Source organism: Canis aureus, chromosome 3, assembly GCF_053574225.1.
Source record: "Canis aureus isolate CA01 chromosome 3, VMU_Caureus_v.1.0, whole genome shotgun sequence".
NCBI lineage: Eukaryota > Metazoa > Chordata > Mammalia > Carnivora > Canidae > Canis > Canis aureus.
Window position 1 is genome coordinate 81050893 of NC_135613.1, and position 16899 is coordinate 81067791.

Sequence of the window (16899 nt, forward strand, 5' to 3'; positions counted from 1 at the left end):
GGCCTACACAGGCAGAGGCCCGGCAGTTAGGGAGACCATGGCCCGGCACGCTGGGACCTCGAGCCAAGCTTCTAGCGTGAGCACACGTGCCCTGGTCAGGGGGCGCCTGGCTGGCTCGGTCAGTTGAGTGTCTGCCTTTTGGCTCAGGTCCTGATCCTGGGGTCCTGGGATGGAGCCCCCATGTCTGGCTCTCTGCTTGTCAGAGAGACTGCTGCTCCCCCGTGTGTGCTGTCAAAAAAATAAATAAAATCTTAAAACAAAACAAAACAAAAAAAAAGAAGAAGAAAACTGACCAGTTTGTCCTTTAGGACCACGATGAAGAAATGAAGGTCAAAGCTAAGGGCAAGCATCCGAGAGGCAGTGTGGTCAGATGGCTCTGCCATAGACTCTGCACCATCCCCCAGGGAGGAGTGTGGGCACGTTGCATAACTGGCTACCAAATTAGGTATGAAAAGAGTGTCCACCATGAGGGGTTTGTGGGGATTAAAGAACATTTTGTGGACAGAGTAGAGACTGGGTAAATGGTAGCTATTTTTCTACTGTGAGAAGGACCACAGAGGATGTAACCAGAGATATTTGGGCTAGATATTAAAAAGAACTTCCTCCTTAGAAGGGCCCTGAAATCCTAGATTATGCGGTGGAGGCACAACAACCCAGTGACTTTTGGGCAAAAAGCAAACCATAAACTATCTGTGGTTAATTGATTGTGGCCCTACGCAGAGGCAAGGGCTACGCACAATGACTTCTTGGGATCTCTTCCAGCGTAAAGGTTCCTGGAATGCCTTGGCCTACCGGCAGGTTTCTAAGACTACAACAGTGATGTCCTCTGCTATTGAGAACCCTGGGAACAGCTCAGCTCTGTGGTCCGGCCATATAAATCTGATAAAAATAGGAGCTGAAATACCCTCCCAGAGTTGCTATTTTTAAAAGCGTCTGAGATGCTGGATTGGGTTTATTTCCTCCTCACACGGCATCTTGCTGTTCCCTCCTCCTGGTGGGCAGGATGCTAACGTGGCACATGTGAGGGACAGGAGCCAGAAGCCTGTGAGGCACATTTGTCGAGCGGCTCCGTGCCTCCTACCCACACCCACTGCCTGCCAAGGAGGAGCCTCCGGGGGCCAGGGCTTCCCCAGCCCGACATGCACCTGCCCCTGCCGTGCCCCTCGCTCCGCTGCCTCTCCCCTCTGCTCCTGAGGCCCCTCTGGTTGCCCCACTTCCTCCACAGTGGAGACGGAGCCAGAGAGGTAGAAGGAGGCAGAGGACTAAGGAATGGAAACAGCATGGCTCAAAAGGGGCCATAAATGCAGACCACTGCTTGTCAGTTCGTCTTGCCCTGTCCTTGGCGCAGGAAGGACAGTCCCAAGGAGCCAAATCCCAGCTTGCTCTGTCGCATTGCCTCTTGCTTCTTGCTTAGCGACTTGCAGTGTCTTGTGAGGGTGCAAGATGCTGGGTGGTGCTCAGAAGTTTCCAGAGCCCCCACCTGGGATCAAAAGGCACCAGAACTGCGTCCCTCCTGCTCCACTGATGATACGGCTTCTAGGCAGCTAGCTAAGCATCTGGTTGTGTCATTAAGAAACCGAAGGGGAAAGATTATGAGTAAGCACATTGTGGCCTAAGGGGAGGAGTCAGAATAACAGCTTCTGGGCACCCAGTGACCAGGCCTGGGATAAGCTAGGGGAGGGCTGGGGAAGGGGGGGGGGTGCTGAATACTCCTATAGGCTAGAGAAGGGATGCCACTTGCATAACGTAACACACGCTTACACAGCACGCTGTACTCTCAGAGCAAGTTCCTGTCCACTACCTAATTTAATACCAACAATACCCTTTGACTAAACATAAGTCATTTCCACTTTTCTTTATCTAGTAAGAAAACTAAAGCAATTTAGGGACAGAGGTAGATTTGGGAGTCGGGTCTCCAGGAGTGAGTTAGTCCTTCAGTTCTACTTGCTGGCCGAGTGAAGTTTACGTGGGTCACAGCAAGAAATGCAAACTGTGTTTAGATCTGTGTTAGATCTCAAAGAGTTAGCAAAGTTGAGGATTCTCAGTTTAGCTCGGCCAGACTCACCTACGTGCTTTGACTCTCTTTGGGCCAGTTTTCCTGGCTGTTAGACACAGAGGATATCCCCATTTTCCCTTGACTTGCTCAGGGCAAGGACTTTGGTTACTGGATTCTTTCCACTTAGCTTAGTTCAGGCCTGGAGCTGGCACGAGGTAAGTATTTGTTGACTGAATGCTTGACAGACCAAGTCAAAGGCACCACTCAAACATAACTGAGTCAGGCATTGGTGGAATGAATGCACGAAGAACCTCTGTGCGAGGTGTGATCGAGAATGGAACAGTCACCTGTGGAAGAACCCAGAGGCCGACTCTGTTCACCCAAGCCCTCCCACAGAGCCTCCGGAGGTATCTGTTCTCAGCAAATCAGCCCCCCAGTTTCATCTTTAGTGAACCTGGAGCTGGCGCTCCTCTGAAGCCCCTGTGCACTTGTTGTTACCCACGCCTCACGCTTAGTCACATCCTGTCTTGCCTTACCCTTGAGCAGAAGTCCACTGTGAGCATCCCCTCCGAGGCTGCACGGTAAGCTTCCTGGAGACAGGCACTGGGTCTCAGCCTTTGCTCGAGCGGCTGGAGCCACGAGTCGCCCGCCGGAGGGAGGAGCCGCTCACCTACTAAGGAGAGGGCCCGGAGGGCCGGAGGGCCGTGGACTTCTCCACTACTGTTTCTGGGCCTGCGCACTTCCCAGGCTTGCTCGGGGGTGCCCGAGCCCAAGCAAGTAGGGTCTGGAGCCCGGCTGGGTCGCCCCTGGCGACAGGATGCCTGGCGCCTTCTCTAAGGAACAGAAACCGAGCAGCTTTCTCCAGGCCAAAGGTGTGCAGAAGAGGGGTGCCGAGGGTGCAGCCTGGGAGCTGCAGGTGCAAAGGCCCAGGAGGGGCCCGGGGAGGGCGGGGCTCCCGGAACCGGCGCCCCTCTTGCGTGCCTCGCTTGGCCGAGTGATGGAGGGACGCGCTCACCACGTGGGAGAGCGGAGAACCCTTTGTCGGGGCTCATTGTTCCCAGGAGAGTGTGCGGGGCTGCGCCGGCCCCTCCGCCGTGGCTCCCGCGCCCCCCCGCCCCCGCGGCCCCCGCGGCCCCCACCCGGCCCAGGCCCGCGGGCGTCGCCCCCGCCCCGCCCCGCCCCGCCCCGCGCCCCAGCTCTTCCTCCTCCGCCGCCGCCGCCGCCGCCTCCCCGCCCTTCCTCCGCCCGCTCCCCGGAGTCGGCGCCCCGGCCGTGTGCGCAAGCGTGTCCGGCCCCTTCCCCGCCCCCGCCCGGGCCGGGCCCCCGCCTCCCCGCAGGCGGCCTCGCCCGCTGCCAGGCCGGCCCGCGCCCGGGACAGGGACAGGGACCGGCCGAGCCGCGCCGCCGCCGCCGCCGCCGCCGCCGCCGCCAGCCCGCGCGCCTAGCGGATCCAGCCCCGCGCCGCGCCCCGCCCCGCCCCGCTCCACCCGCGGGGGTGAGTACGCGGCGGCCCACGGGCCCGGGGGAGGGGGGAGGAGGGGAGGGGAGGGGAGGGGAGGGGAGGGGAGGGGAGGGGGGGCGCCGCGCCGACCGGTCCCTGGGCCCCGCGCCCTCCCCGCCGCGCCCCCCGCCGCGCCCTCCCCGCGCCCCCCGCCCCGCGCCCTCCCCGCCGCGCCCCCCGCCCTGCGCCCCCCGCGCCCCCCGCCCCGCGCCCTCCGCCCTCCGCCCCCTCCCCGCCGCGGCGACGGGCCCTGGGCGGCCGGCACGTGGGCGCAGCGCGGGGCGGGCCGGGGCGGCCGCAGCCCCGGACCCCTTTCTCGGGAGGGTTTTCGCGGGAAGCCGGTGCTCTGCCCTGCCGCGCAGCGAGCGCCCCGGGATGGTCCTTCTCCCCGGAAAGTTTGCCGCCCCCACCCCGCGCCCCGCGCGCGGACGCGTCCCCGCCCTCAGCATCCTCCGAGCGCCGGCGCCGGGCACAGCCGCCCCGTGGAGTGCGGGGGTCCGCGGGGGTCCGCGGGGGTCCGCGGGGGCTGGAGGAGGTGACAGGCTGCGCCGGGCACCCGTGTGCGGGAGTCGCAAGGTCGCGGGGCAGGCCCGGGGTGCAGGACAGCGCCCCGCGTAGTGGGGGCCTCCGGGCCCAGGCCGTGCCTCCGAGCCGCCTGGGGGCGGGGGGCGGGGGGCGGGGGGCGGCTGTGCCCCGGTGCCCTTGCCCGCAGCCACCTCCTGCCCGCCCGGAGTCGCCGACATGTCTGCCAGGACTGCCCACTCGGCTCGCAGTCTCGGGGAAGCTGGGTCCCGGCGATCCGAGGCCTCTCTGTGGCGCCCACCGGGTCCCCCGGGGCCCGGCTTAGGGGGCTCCCGCTGCAGGGCTGGGGGCGCTTCTAGGCCGCGTGCAGGGGCTCAGCCGCGCTGGCCCGACCTCACGGCCACCCCCAGGCCGGCACCCCTCGGGCGCCCCGGGGAAGCCTGTGCTTCCCACGGCTGGAGGCCGGCGCGCGTGGAAGCCAAGTTGAGGCTGAGTTAGTCCCCGCGGAGCCCCGGGAGCCCTGGGAGCCGGCCTGCTGCGGGCTAGCTGGTCGCTCTGCTCAGGCCGCTGTCCCCGGCCTGCTCCCCCCGCCTTCTGGGGTGATTTCAAATAACGTTCATCTGCATTAAGTGCTTTGAAAGGTGCCTGCCCAGAGGAGGAAGCGTGTAAGTGCTGCTGGTAATGTCTCTCCCACACTCTGACCCTCCAGAGCTGCCCCGTAGGCCCAGACAGGGTGCCCGGGAGGCCCCAGCTACTCGGGAGCCTAGAACATCACCTTGTGGGGTTTTGTTTTGCTTCCCCTCTTTGCCGGAGCCAGAGCCGTGGGCGCGCTGACCTTGCTCCGCTGGAGCGCTCCCTGGGACCCCTCGCTCAGCATCATTGCCCTGCGTGAGGGAGCTCCGCTGCCCGGTGGGCCCTGGGTTTCATCTCGCAGTTGCAGGAGAGTCGGGGCCAGCTGCCCCCGCGTCTCCCCAGGCCACGCTGAGGGGGGTAGGAGGGGAGCATAGCTGGAAGAGTTTGGGAAGGCAAAGTACGAGAATCGCCTGTCTGAACGCGGGCTCAGAGGGCCTGTGTCACTCAGGCGTGGGTTACTGCTCAGGACAACAGGGACCCCCTTTCCTGCGGGCCGAGGCCCAGGCCATGGAAGCCCACTATGCCTTCTGGGCTGTCTTCCCTTCTCTCCCTCACCACCTTCTCCACCCGGAGCAGTGACTCGCGCCCCACTCCTCAGAAACAGACTTGTTTGGCCCCTCCACCCTTCCAGCCCTCTTAGGATCCAGTTTTCTGGGTAGAACCAAGAATCCGATCCTTTCTGGAACTGTAACAAATCCTGGAACCCTTCGCCAGCAGGAGCAGAGAAGTGGGACCCCCTCTCTCTGTTCCAGCTTAACCTGTGGCCATTCTGTGGTTATCTCACCCTGGCCTGGCATCTGCCTTCCATTTTGGGGCGCCCTCTCGGACCCTGCCTGGGCACATTCTCTGGGTCTCACCTCGGAGCGGCTACCCCATGGACCCATGAATTCCTCCTCTCAGAATGGCTCAAAGGCTCACACCTTCTGTCTCCGGGAAGGAGTCACTCTACCTGGAATAATACAAAATGGTTCCAGCCCACAGGGGAGGGAGAGCTCCAGCCTCCTGAAAGGGACCCTCCGGAGCCCTGTCACAGAGCATTCCAGGGGCTGAGGGCCAGCTCTGCAGCTGGAGAGCAAGGCAGGCACCAGAACCCGGCTGAGCTCCCGAGCCCCGGGAGATGGAGCCTGGGCCCTGGACAGCAGGGTGGTCGGGTAGCCAGCGGGGGACATCCAGGACTTGGCCCTGCGTGCCCACTCCTCAGCTGCCCTGTGGTTAGACATCTCCCTCTGCAGCAGCCAGCTGGTGCTTCCCTCACCCCTGGGCCCCCCCCTTCCTTCTCAGGGTCTGGGACCTTGACCTGAAACTTCTGGTTTCCTTGAGAAAATGACGAGGGTAGGCTTTTTGGAGGCTGTGGTCATTTGCTGACATCTGTCCTTTGCTCCCTTCCCAGAGGTGCTCAGCCCTTCGGCATGAGTGTTCTGAGGGCCCCTGGGTGGGCTGCTGGCCATCCCTGGCCTCAGATTCACCCCCGACCTCTGCTATATTCCCACCGTGTGTGTGTGTTTGTGTGACATTGTTTATGCTAACAGATGCAGGAAGTGGTTGAATGTCGCTGCAAGTGGGAGCAGCGATGTGTTGATGCCTGGGACCCAGCCAGGTGCCACAGGGCTTCCGATTGGTGCCCCTGAGCCCAGCAGGGGCTGAGCTCTGCCACCGGGTTGCATGGGGTCGATTGCTTTTCAGGATGAGAGGGGCCAGCAGCATCCAGAACTGCAGGTCTTCTTCTAGTTTTGGCCCCTTGCCTGGGACCCGGAGACATACAGGCAGCTCCTGACACTGTTTCTGCCCACCCCACCGCTGCTGCCCTGTGTGCAGGAAGATAATGTGACGACTCTAGAATCTGAGGCCGTCGCTCCTGCCCAGCGGGGCAGAGGTGCTGCTGCTAGAGCTGAGGGGAGGTGTGGGCCACCCAGAGCCACCAGCATCCACCTAGGCCTTGAGTGTGGCAAGGCCCAGCTGCAGAAGCCCAGAAGCAGGTGTCCCTGTGTGGTAGGAGGGTGTCTTCCTCCTGCCTGGAGTTTCCCACTGCAGCCCAGCCGAGTGGGCCAGGCACTCCGGGGTCTGGCTTTCCCGGGTCCAGTGGAGAGGACAGGACCCGTTTGCAGCGCGCTGGGCCCACACACTCTTGTTTCTGCCTTGGATCCAACCCTCCTCCAGGGTGTGGGTTCCAGGGGCTGCCGCAGTGTTCCTCGTGTCCTCTGTGCCCTCTGCCCTGTGTCCTCTGCCTGTGTGGCCTCCGTAAACACCTGTCATTTTCTTTTTTTAAGATTTTATTTATTTATTCATGAGAGACTCAGAGAGAGGCAGAGACACAGGCAGAGGGAGAAGCAGGCTCCATGCAGGGAGCCCGATGCGGAACTCGATCCCAGGACCCCAGGGTCACACCCTGGGCTGAAGGCGGCGCTAAACCGCTGAGCCACCCGGGGCTACCTAACACCTGTGCTTATAATTTAAAAAAAAAGACTTAGCAAATAACTCAAGCAAGCACCTACCCTTTGTCGGTTAAGCACATACTAAAAGCCTGGGCCCATAAGCATAACGAGAAAAAAAAAGAAAAGGTGTGCCCTACACGTTTGTATGGCTTCACATAAGCCTCCCACACCCATTCATTCAGCCTATTTATTTTATTTTATTTTATTTTATTTTATTTTATTTTATTTTATTTTATTTTATTTTATTATTTTTTTAAAAGATTTTATTTATTTATTCATGGGAGGCACAGAGAGAGACAGAGACACAGGCAGAGGGAGGAGCAGGCTCCCTGCAGGGAGCCTGCTGCGCCACTCGATCCCAGGACCTTGGGATCAAGGCAGATGCTCAACCACTGAGCCCCCCAGGCACACCCGTTCAGCCCACTTATAAATGAGTACGTGGAGGCTCTGCACGTTGGAACTTTGGCCAAGGTCGTAGCTCATCAACAGGGACGGTTTGGAAACCTGCCCTTCCCGGCTGCACTCTTCACTGCTCCCCTAGGCTCTCCGCACCCCTCCTGGGCCTTGGGCCCCTGAAGAGGCTCAGAGGTGTGAAGGGCTTCTCAAGGCCACAGTGTGCTGGTGACAAGGCCAACCACAACCTCAGCCTCCTGGTTCCCAGCCCGGAGCCCTTGGCGCTGGCCCAAGCCCCACACGTCGCCCTGCCCGTCGGGGCTCCCTTCCCCTCAGGGTGCGGGTCAGCACTTTGCTGGGGAGCCCTCTGTGGTCCTGCAGGGCAGGGCAGGGCTGGCCGGGCGGGCCCCCTCCCTCCCCGCCCTGGCCCTCCCAGCCCCTCCGGCCCCCACCTCTCCGGCTTTCCCCCCTGTAATTGCTTCCATCTGGCCCGCCTAGCTGCGGGCTCCTAGTCCTTTGGAAATGCGGCTCCCCGGCAGCCGCCCACAGGAGGCCTCGTCCACCGACTGTGGCGACCCGTGGGGAAGGGGAGGGCCCTACAGGCCCGAGCTGCCGGGGTCGGGCCTCCCCGGGTTCCCGCTCCCGGGTCCTCCTGGACACACCCGGCCTGGCCTGGCTCCCGGGGAACTCTGGTCTGCTAGCGGGGAGCCTCCCTCCGCCTCGCCCACGGGCACCCCTCCCACCCAGTATCCTTGGCCTCTTGCAGGTGACTCAGGTCTGGGTGAGGGAGGCCTGGTTGGGAGGGACAGCGGGAGGGATGTGGGGTCCGGCAAGGGCACGCTCTGGGGACAGGAGCGAGCGAGGGCCCGGGAGCCCTGGACAGGTGAGAATGGGGCCTGCCTGTTGCCTCGGTCCGGGGCATTGACTCGGCGGCGGAGCCAGCGAAGCATCCTTCTATTTTGTGTCGATAGAAAATAAACCCCGCACGTTCTCGCAGTGCACTGGATGCTCCGTTGACTGCCTTGCCTGGGGCTCTCTGGAGGCCGGTGGGGAGGGTGCGGGCTGGAGAGTCCCGGGAACCTGCTTCTGCCCTTGGAGGGGGCACGTTCCCTATCCTGGAAGATGCTTCCGCGTAGACCGGGTGACCTTGACGGGGACGGTCCGAGGGGCACGTTCGTGGTGTGGAGCGGGTTTGAAAACTTTTAAGGTATTTTCTTCACTGAGATCTTAGGATTTTAGTGTGACCTCCAGGAACCTGCCTGTCTTGTTCGCTGCTATACTCTTCATGCCTAGAATGATTTATAGCAAATAATAAGTGCCTGGTAAATATTTGATAAATGAATGGAAGATGTAGCTTGGGTTCTTTGTGTGTGTGTGTGTGTGTTCACTCTTCTTCCTCCTTTTCTTGGGGCCACGGAAGAAAGCTGACCTTCTGACAGGTGAGCTGTTTGTCAGAGGAGGGCCTGGCTTGGCAGCCAACTGTCTCGCTTCCCCCACCCCACCCCAGGGCCTCTCGGGGCGCTGTCTGCCCCCCCAGGAGGGCATACCCATTGTCCTACCCACCCCGGACCCTTGCTTGCTCCCCTCTCCCCTCCTCAGCCCAGTCTTTGCGCAGCCTGGTCCTAATCTCCCCTCCAGTCCTGACATCTGTCCTCTCCTCCACTCGGGCCCAAGAGAGGTGTCCGCAGAGCTGGACCCCCCCAGTGTTCTCTCAGGAGGAGGGGTTCGCCCTTGTTCTTGTTTCAACCGAACTATTGCACTTTGCTTTTCCATATTGGGTTTCCACATAAAATTTCATTTCAAAGTAGGACAGAGGGTTTCCCGGCCTTCAAGAGTTTTATTTGAAAACCCCCATTCAGCCCCATTAAGACTTTTATTTTCCCAGTAGCATGCCCCATGGGTTCTCACCTCCTCCTATCTGCTCCGTCTGTCCCCCCACTATGGCTTGGGTGCCATTGGTCACCACCTGCCTAAGTTGTGAGTGTCCTCCCACCTCCAAGCTGAGGCTCTGCTCTGGGAAGCCCGCTGGGCCACCCGGTGCACGGCCACGTCCTCCCACACGCCCCACTGCCCTCGGGTCCCCACTCCTGCCACCTGCCGGGAGGGGTGTGGGGGGAGAGGCGCCACGTTCGTCTCCTTTCTCAGCTGCCTGGCCTTGGGCCCCCAGTTTCCTCCCCCGAGGAGCTCAGGCTTCTAGACAGGAGGGCATTTCCAGGGACACCCCAGTGCGTGCAGTCCAGTACTCTGCACGCCGGCCACTTGTCTTCTGCGAGGTGGGGCCCAGACACTGAGGAGTGTCAGACGGCTGGCCCAGCAGCCAGGGGCAGGCTGCCCGGCCGGAGCCAGCGCTGATGGCGCCCTGTCTCCTCTCTGTCTGCTCCCAAGCATGTGGGGCCTGTGACCTCGGGCAGGTGTCAGGTTGTTAACAGTTCTCCATCAGCACGCCTGTGAATTGGGCTGTGGCATCTTTACAGGTTTGGGAGGCACAAGTGAGGTAAACATTTGCAGGTTGGGAGAAGCCTCAAATGTCACCCTAGGGCAGGACCCAAGATTGTGGGTGTTCCGGGCACCTGGCACTACCCTGGCACCTGGCACCGCGCTGGCACACAATAGCCGCTCAGCAACTGTTGTTTTGGCAGATGAGGTTGCTGAGACTCAACAGGTAACCTGCTGCCCAAGGTCCCCAAGCGTCTCTCCGCACAGGCAGGTGATGGTCTCAGGAGTGACCCTGGGTCTCTCTGCCCCTCTGTCCAGCCCCTGCCCCCATCTCATTCCTTCCTCTGGGGTCCTGACATCATCTAGGCCGGATGTACTCCAGGCCCCGAGGACGGGGACGGGGATGGGCGAGGCTGGAGCCCCGGGGTCATGGCAGGTGGAGGACCGGGTGGCCTAGGATGCGCTCTGGAAACGTCCCCTGCCATCCTGCTTCTCCTGGACTGGCCCTGTCCTCCGAGGGGATTCGCTGGGGCCTGGCGGGGGAGAGTGTGTCCTCCCCAGCTGTGTGGGCCCTGCTCCCCACACCACTGTCCCACTTCTCCACTCGGCGGCTCCTTGCTCCTTTTCTTCCTTTTCCTTGTTCTGATCGTTTTCTGCCTCCATTTCTTTCCTCTACCTCCCTCTCCCTTCGCATCTGACACCTCTTTTTTCCTCTGGTGTCATCAGGGATCCCCCACTCCCCTTGCCTCAACGTCCAGAACGAGGCCTGCTCAGGAGCGCCTGCTGTTGCTGGCGGTGCCAGCATTGCGGGGGGGGGGGGGGGGGGGGGGGGGGGGGGATGGGGGGGGACAGGTTCTTCAACAGTCGGGCTTGGTGAGGGACAGTGCCAGCCCAGAGTAAGCTCAGAGGAAACGTAAACTCTGCCGCCTGGGCCCTCACCCACCTCCCTGGACCTCGTCCTGGCCCGGAAGGTGGGAACTGTCCCGGAGCCAGAGGGTCTCCGAAGAAGGCCTGGCTGGTGGAGCTTGTCCGCCCTCCGCCCTCCCCGCCTCTCCCCGGAGCCCCGGCTCTTTCCCCAGAGGTACCTGCTGGGATGCAGGAGGCTGGCCTGAGCGGGAAGAGCCTCCGTCCAGAAACCTCCACGGCGTGTCATGCTTGGGCCGGTGTGTGTGCGCGTGGGCGTGCAGGCTGTGTGTGGACGAGTGTGCACACGGGTGTGCATGGGCATGCATCCCTGTGTGGGCCAGAGCACGGTGGGCCCGTGTGGGTGTGTGTCCCCCCTCCCAGGCCTGTCACCGCGCGGGCCGGCTGCTAGCTTGGAGCTCTGCTGTCTGCGGTCTTTGTGCCTCTGCTTTGCACGGGGCTCTGTTCCGTCTTGGGGGCCAGCTGGTCCCCTGCTGTGGTCCCACGCCATGATGACTGATCTCTGGCCACCCATTTAGCCGCCCAGGGCCCCAGGGCCAGCGTTTGCCCCCCACCTCCCCAAATGGAGGCGTGGGGGGGCTTCCTGCCCAGCCTCTCCACTCTGCCAAGGCGGAGGGAATGGGGAACAGCTGCGTTGGCCGATTCCGGCTCCGTATGGATTTGGTTTGACAACAAAGCTCCCTCTGTGTTGTTCTCAGGCCCCTTACATAACCCGAGGGTGGGGAGTGGGGGGAGGCAGGCAGGAGGAGGTGGAGATGGGGACAGGGAGACACCAGGACAGGATGGCCGAGAAGGGGACCGGACCGACCGGGACTGGGGAGGGAGAGGGAGAGAGCGAGACGGTTGGGAAGGAGAGAGAGGAGGACCCTACAGTGTACAGGAAGGAGCCGATCTCTAGGTCTTGGGACTCTCGCCCAGTTGGTGCCTTGTCTTCCTCTCCTGGAGCCCCACCCACCAGCCGGACCACTGAGGAGGGGCTGGGGCTCTGTGGGGCGCAAGGGTTTGGGGCTGGACCCGAGAGGCCACCCTGGCCCCACCCTGTGACTGAGCACTTTGCATAATGAAGGGAGTCATTCTCTTCCTTTGCTCTTGGGCTTCCATTCACTGCCCCAGGGCCCCTCTGATTTGCCCTGTTGGTGGAGGCAGCCACCCTGTCCCCTGTCCCCTGTCCCCTGTCAGGCTGCTCGAGGCCCGCCCAGCCTCCCTGGCCTGCCCAGCTCCAGACCCTCTGCCCACCCCAGCAGGGCCCAGTGGCCTCGCACTGCCCCCCCCCCCTCAGTTCTCTTCTCACCATCACTATCCCTGCAGCTGTCCAAATAGAGTGAGAAGAAAATGTTCTCTTACCGGAACAGCTGGACTGACAGGCTGGGAAGGCCAGGTGAGCTGGCCAGGCTTGGGGGCGGGAGGTGCCCCGGTCCGGGTTGCCCTGATCCTGCCAGCTCCCCGGCAGGAGAAGATGGACACTTGGCGGAGGGCAGGACCGGGGCCTCCGTGACCGAGTGGTCCCCTGGGTTTTCTCAGGGTCTGTGTCTTCCCCGGGCCTCAGTTTCCCCAAGTCCTTTCCTGGCGCCCAGGCTTCCTTGAGAAAAGCTTCTGGATTCTCCATCTGGCCCTAGGGGTAGTGCTTGTCCCCTGGATCATCAGGGCTGCATTCTTCTAACCTGAAGCCCAGGAGGACTCCTCGGAGGGCCGGGGGAGGAGCAGCTGGAGAGGCCCCAGATTTTCCTCATTCTGGCATTTGGCTTGACCGCTGGCACCGCCCTCGGTTAGACCTAAGGGCCTGCCCCAGAGGTATCCTGGAGGACCTGAGCCCTAGCTCTGCGGCCTGGCGGCCTGGCGTGGGCGAAGCCCAAACCTGCTGAACAAGCCCTGCACTCTGGAATCCTCAGTCCCCAGGCCCCGACCAGTCTGTGCCTCTTCCTCCCACCTCCTCCCCCAGGTCTGGGCGCTGGGATGATCCTGAAATCACTAATGCCTCAGGGCCAGGGACAAGGAGGCCTGCATGGGGCCTGGGGATGGCTCGGGGAGGGCCCAGGATTTCTGGTCTGTGTGTGGGTGGGCCAGGAGGACGGTCCCTCTCCCACCATTCAGGGTCAGGGTTAGGTGACCCTGCAGAGCCCAGGTGAGTGAGGCTGTGAGGGTGCCAGGCGGAGAGATGCCCTCCACCGGGGCAGCTGCTAGGCCCCAGGCTGCCCCGGGGCGCCCTCCAGCCCTGCTGGGGACATCCTTATGGGGCCACATGTCTCCCTCCTGTTTCCTTTCCTGCATCCCTGGCCCGAGTGCCCACCTCCCCAAATACCTCTGGGCATGACAGGAGTGGGGCTCCCTTGCCAGGAGCTGGGCTTGGCCCCGATCCCAAGGCCAGGAGTCCAGGGTTGCTCTTCACCCAACTTTCAGAGGTAAGGAGGTCCCCAGAGGGCTGGCTCAGCCACTCCTCGCTCCTCTGGAAGCTCGTGCTCCCTGGCTGAGAGCTCCAGGGACCTGCAGCCTGACAAACAAACTGGGCTGGAGCGGGCAGGAGCTGAAGCCCCGGGGGCAGAGCCCGCAGCCGCAGGATGGGGGACGAGAGCGCCCTGGCGGAGGGGGCCCAGCAGGCCCCAGAAGCCGTATGTTGGTGGGGGGTAGCGGGCTGGGATGGGCTGGGATGGGCTGGGCAGGAAAGGAGAAGGAATGAGGGGTGCGTGCCGCTGTGGCCACGCGTGTGCAGGGGTCACTGCGGTTAGTGCCGGGGCTGGGGGTGCCTGTGTTCCGGCGGAGGTGGGTGCGCTTCTGTAGGGATGCGTTGTAGGTTTCTGAAGCAGGAGGGTCTGAGCAGACTGGAGCAGGGTGGGCTTGGGAAGGGGTTCCCAGTCTTTCTGGTGCCTCCCGGCGCTGGGTTGGGGAGGCTGCTTGGCCCCACCTTTCCCCTGTGGGGGAGCCCTGGGGGCGCAGGTGGCCCTGGCTCATTCTGATGACCTGGGCAGCCGGCATTCCCGCCTGCTGGGCTCTGGGCCCGCCCCAGGGACCCGTGCTTACCCGGGGGTGGGGGTCTCCACCTTCCCCAGCAGCACCTAGCACGCTCGCCAGCCCTCCTTTTACCCCAGTTATTAACCTTTGCTGGAAGGGTCGGTTCCCCGAGAGTCTTACTGATGTGAAACAGTCTTAAAAGGGCCCGGCCTGCTGGCTTCACCCTTCCCAGGGGACAGGCTACCACAGGAAATGGAGGCTCGCTTTTCTTCCTTCGTGGTTTCCTTGGTCTTCTAGAGTCCCACCGGGTGCTGGCCTGCCCGTCTTCGCACATGCAGCCCTCCCTCTTTTCCCCATAACCCCACCTTCAGCGCCTCTAACTCCCCTGCGCTCCTACTAGGAATTCGGGGGTGGGTCCTCCCCTGTTGACACCCTGAAACCTCCACGTTCCCAAACCACCGTGGCAGCTCGTGCAGCCAGGGGAGAGAGGGTCCCCTGCTGTCCCCAGCCATGCTGAGAGCCACCGTTCTGGGGCCAGAGCGGGGAATTTATTCACCTCCCTGGAGTTCCCAGGACTGAACATTGCCCCGTACTGTCCCTGCTTGGGGACTTTAGGAGGACCTGCCCTGGAGAGGAGGTGACGGCCCGCAGAGGGAACATCAGGAGATGAGTGAGGAGGGCTACTGCTTCTGGAGCTGCTATGGACAGGGGGTGCTGCCTGGGGGCCAGGGCCCACGTCGATGCCTTTGGGATGGCTACCCCGGGGGAGTCCAGCAGGGCCCCGGGCACCTTCTCAAGGACATGATGTACTCAGAGAGAGAGAGAGGGCGGCTCCTCCAGTGAGGCCTGCTCCCCGTCTCCCACCCAATGCTCCCCGTCTCCCAGCAGTGCACCTAGAGTCTGGCTAGCACGTGGGCCTGAGTTTACTGCGGGGTGGAGTCGGGATGGCAGTGTCTGCCCTCCCCCCCCCCCCCCCCCCCGCGCCCCCAGACAGCTACATGTGTCCTGTGTGGCTTGTGCCACGGACCGGCAGCCAGGAGGAGAGGTGAGCACGGTTGTGGTTGTAGCAGCAGGTGGGAGCTGCGGCTGTGAGCCCTTCCCTCCGCTGGGATGGGACAGACCTTGAGTGGAGCTGAGCTCCCACGCCCTGGGGCAGGCCCAGCCAGAGTCCCTTCAGCTCCCATTGCCAGGTGCCTGGTGTCAGCCTGTCCTGTCCTAGGGCTTCAGGCTCTCAATCTCAGGATGGCTTTCGAGGCTCATGCACTTCCCAGAACTTGCCCTTGTGACCTGCGTGTCACGGATGAGGAATCTGAGGCACTGACAGATGTAGGACCTTGCCCGGGGATGCCCGGCCTGTGACTGCAGAGGCAGACTTGGACGTCAGGTTTGTGTCCAGCTCCTTTTCCTCCGCCTGCAGATGCTAAAGGTGCTTGGAGGTCTGGGGAGGGGTGGCTGGGGTTTTGGCTCAGACCAGCCCTCTGGGGAAATGAATAAGGAGGACATGAGGTTTCCTGGGTAATAGGGCATCTTCCAGCCTGGAGCCCTCTGGAGACCACACCAGCTTTGCTGGCTTACGATAGCAGCTCACGTTGCGTGGTCCAGTAGCCCCGAAGCCAATAGTGATTAAGGTGGGTCAAAGGTGGTAACAGCCGCCTCTGCCTTTGTGGTTGGTGATAAGGGTATGCTTGTGAGCGCAGCACGTGTGTTTGGCAAGAAGCATGGCACTTGGTGGGTCGGCATGCTCCCTGGTGCCTTGGGGGCTCAGGTCTTTGCAAAATAAGGGTCTGAGATGCTTTAACTTGATGAAACTTTCGGTCCCACACTTGTTCCGGCCCCCACTTGTTCTGCTCATTGGCTCATTCATTTAGACATCTGTTCATTTTGGGGCACCCGGGTGGCTCGGTGGCTGAGCGTCTGCCTTTGGCTCAGGGCGTGGTCCCGGGGTCCTGGGATCAAGTCCCACATAGGGCTCCCTCTGCCTATGTCTCTGTCTCTCTCTGTGTGTCTCTCATGAATCAAAAAGTAAAATGTCTTTAAAAAAAAGAAAAAAGACATCTGTCCATTTCAGTACCTGTCAATTACCTACCATGCCACAGGTATTACATTTGGAGATACTGGGCACCCTACAAAGTCCTTTCTTAGGGTGTACAGATTCACGAGTACAGGAGATAGCGTGGTGTCACTGCTACAAAGGAAAGAAGATGGGGTAAGGGGGGTGTGGGGGGAGAGGGGACACTCCTGGACTGGGTAGTCGGGACCCTGGGTTGGGGGGAGCATGGATGGGAGAGTGGCCAGGACAAGGGCAAGCCGGGGAGGGGGGTCCGGGCTTGTGACTCCAGATCCCACACCATTTACACTGGAGTCACCCCCTCCCCAGACAAGGGCTCCGATGTGAAACTGTTGGCACTGACTGCCCCCCCCCGACCCCGTGGGGTCCTGCCTCATTCTCTGATGGGGGTCGGGGTGTGTGGGGGCGGCGTGCAAGCTAGAATGCTTACCTCTGGGAGGAGGAGGGTGTGTTTGGGAAGCACTGGGGAGGCCCCGGGCCCTCCGGGACTTTGTCAGTTCAGCGGATAGGCATTCGTGCATCATGTAAGGCTCGGTGTTTATTTCTTTTGGTCTCAGAACCGACTAAAAAATATATATATACTATTTCTATTTATTTGTTTGAGAGAGAGAATGAGTGAGCACGAGTGGGGGGCTGGAGGAGAGGGAGAAGCAGACTCCCCGCTGAGCAGGGAGCCCAACTCTGGGCTCGACCCCAGGACCCTGAAATCACGGCTGAGCCAAAGGCAGTCGCCCAACTGACGGAGCCCCCCAGGCGCCCCCCAAAATACTATTTCGTAAATGATGTTTTGGTCCACCCCACCTTCCAGACAGTCGCAACCTTGGGGTTCTGCTTCGGCGCAGGAAGGAGGGGGCCAGGTACGTCCTGGCCTTGCCAGGCTCCTTCCAGATGTCTGCTAACCAGGCCAAGGACAGACCGGCGGCGGGCTCTGCCTCCACCCTGCAGCGGGTGACCTGGCCTTAGTGGCGCTAAGTGGCCGAGGCCGAGGCAGGGCGGCCGGTGAGGTGTGGGCCGGGGCCTGGCCGGGCAGCGGGCCCTCCTCGGGCGC

The 16899-nt window shown here is 61.9% G+C and overlaps 1 protein-coding gene across 4 annotated transcripts in view; it reads left to right on the top strand.

Annotated features, from left to right (window-relative positions):
• The first annotated feature begins 3378 nt into the window (after nt 1–3378).
• The window catches only part of ST3GAL4 (ST3 beta-galactoside alpha-2,3-sialyltransferase 4), a 32076-nt gene continuing 18555 nt past the window's right edge, over nt 3379–16899 (top strand). Inside the window, exon 1 of one of the 4 annotated variants that reach the window (XM_077894122.1) lies at nt 3379–3491. The gene's annotated coding sequence lies outside the window, so the exon portion shown is untranslated. Of the gene's footprint in view, nt 3492–13037; nt 13237–16899 lie in introns of those variants that run through there. The other 3 variants (XM_077894125.1, XM_077894124.1, XM_077894127.1) reach the window with 3 other exon arrangements.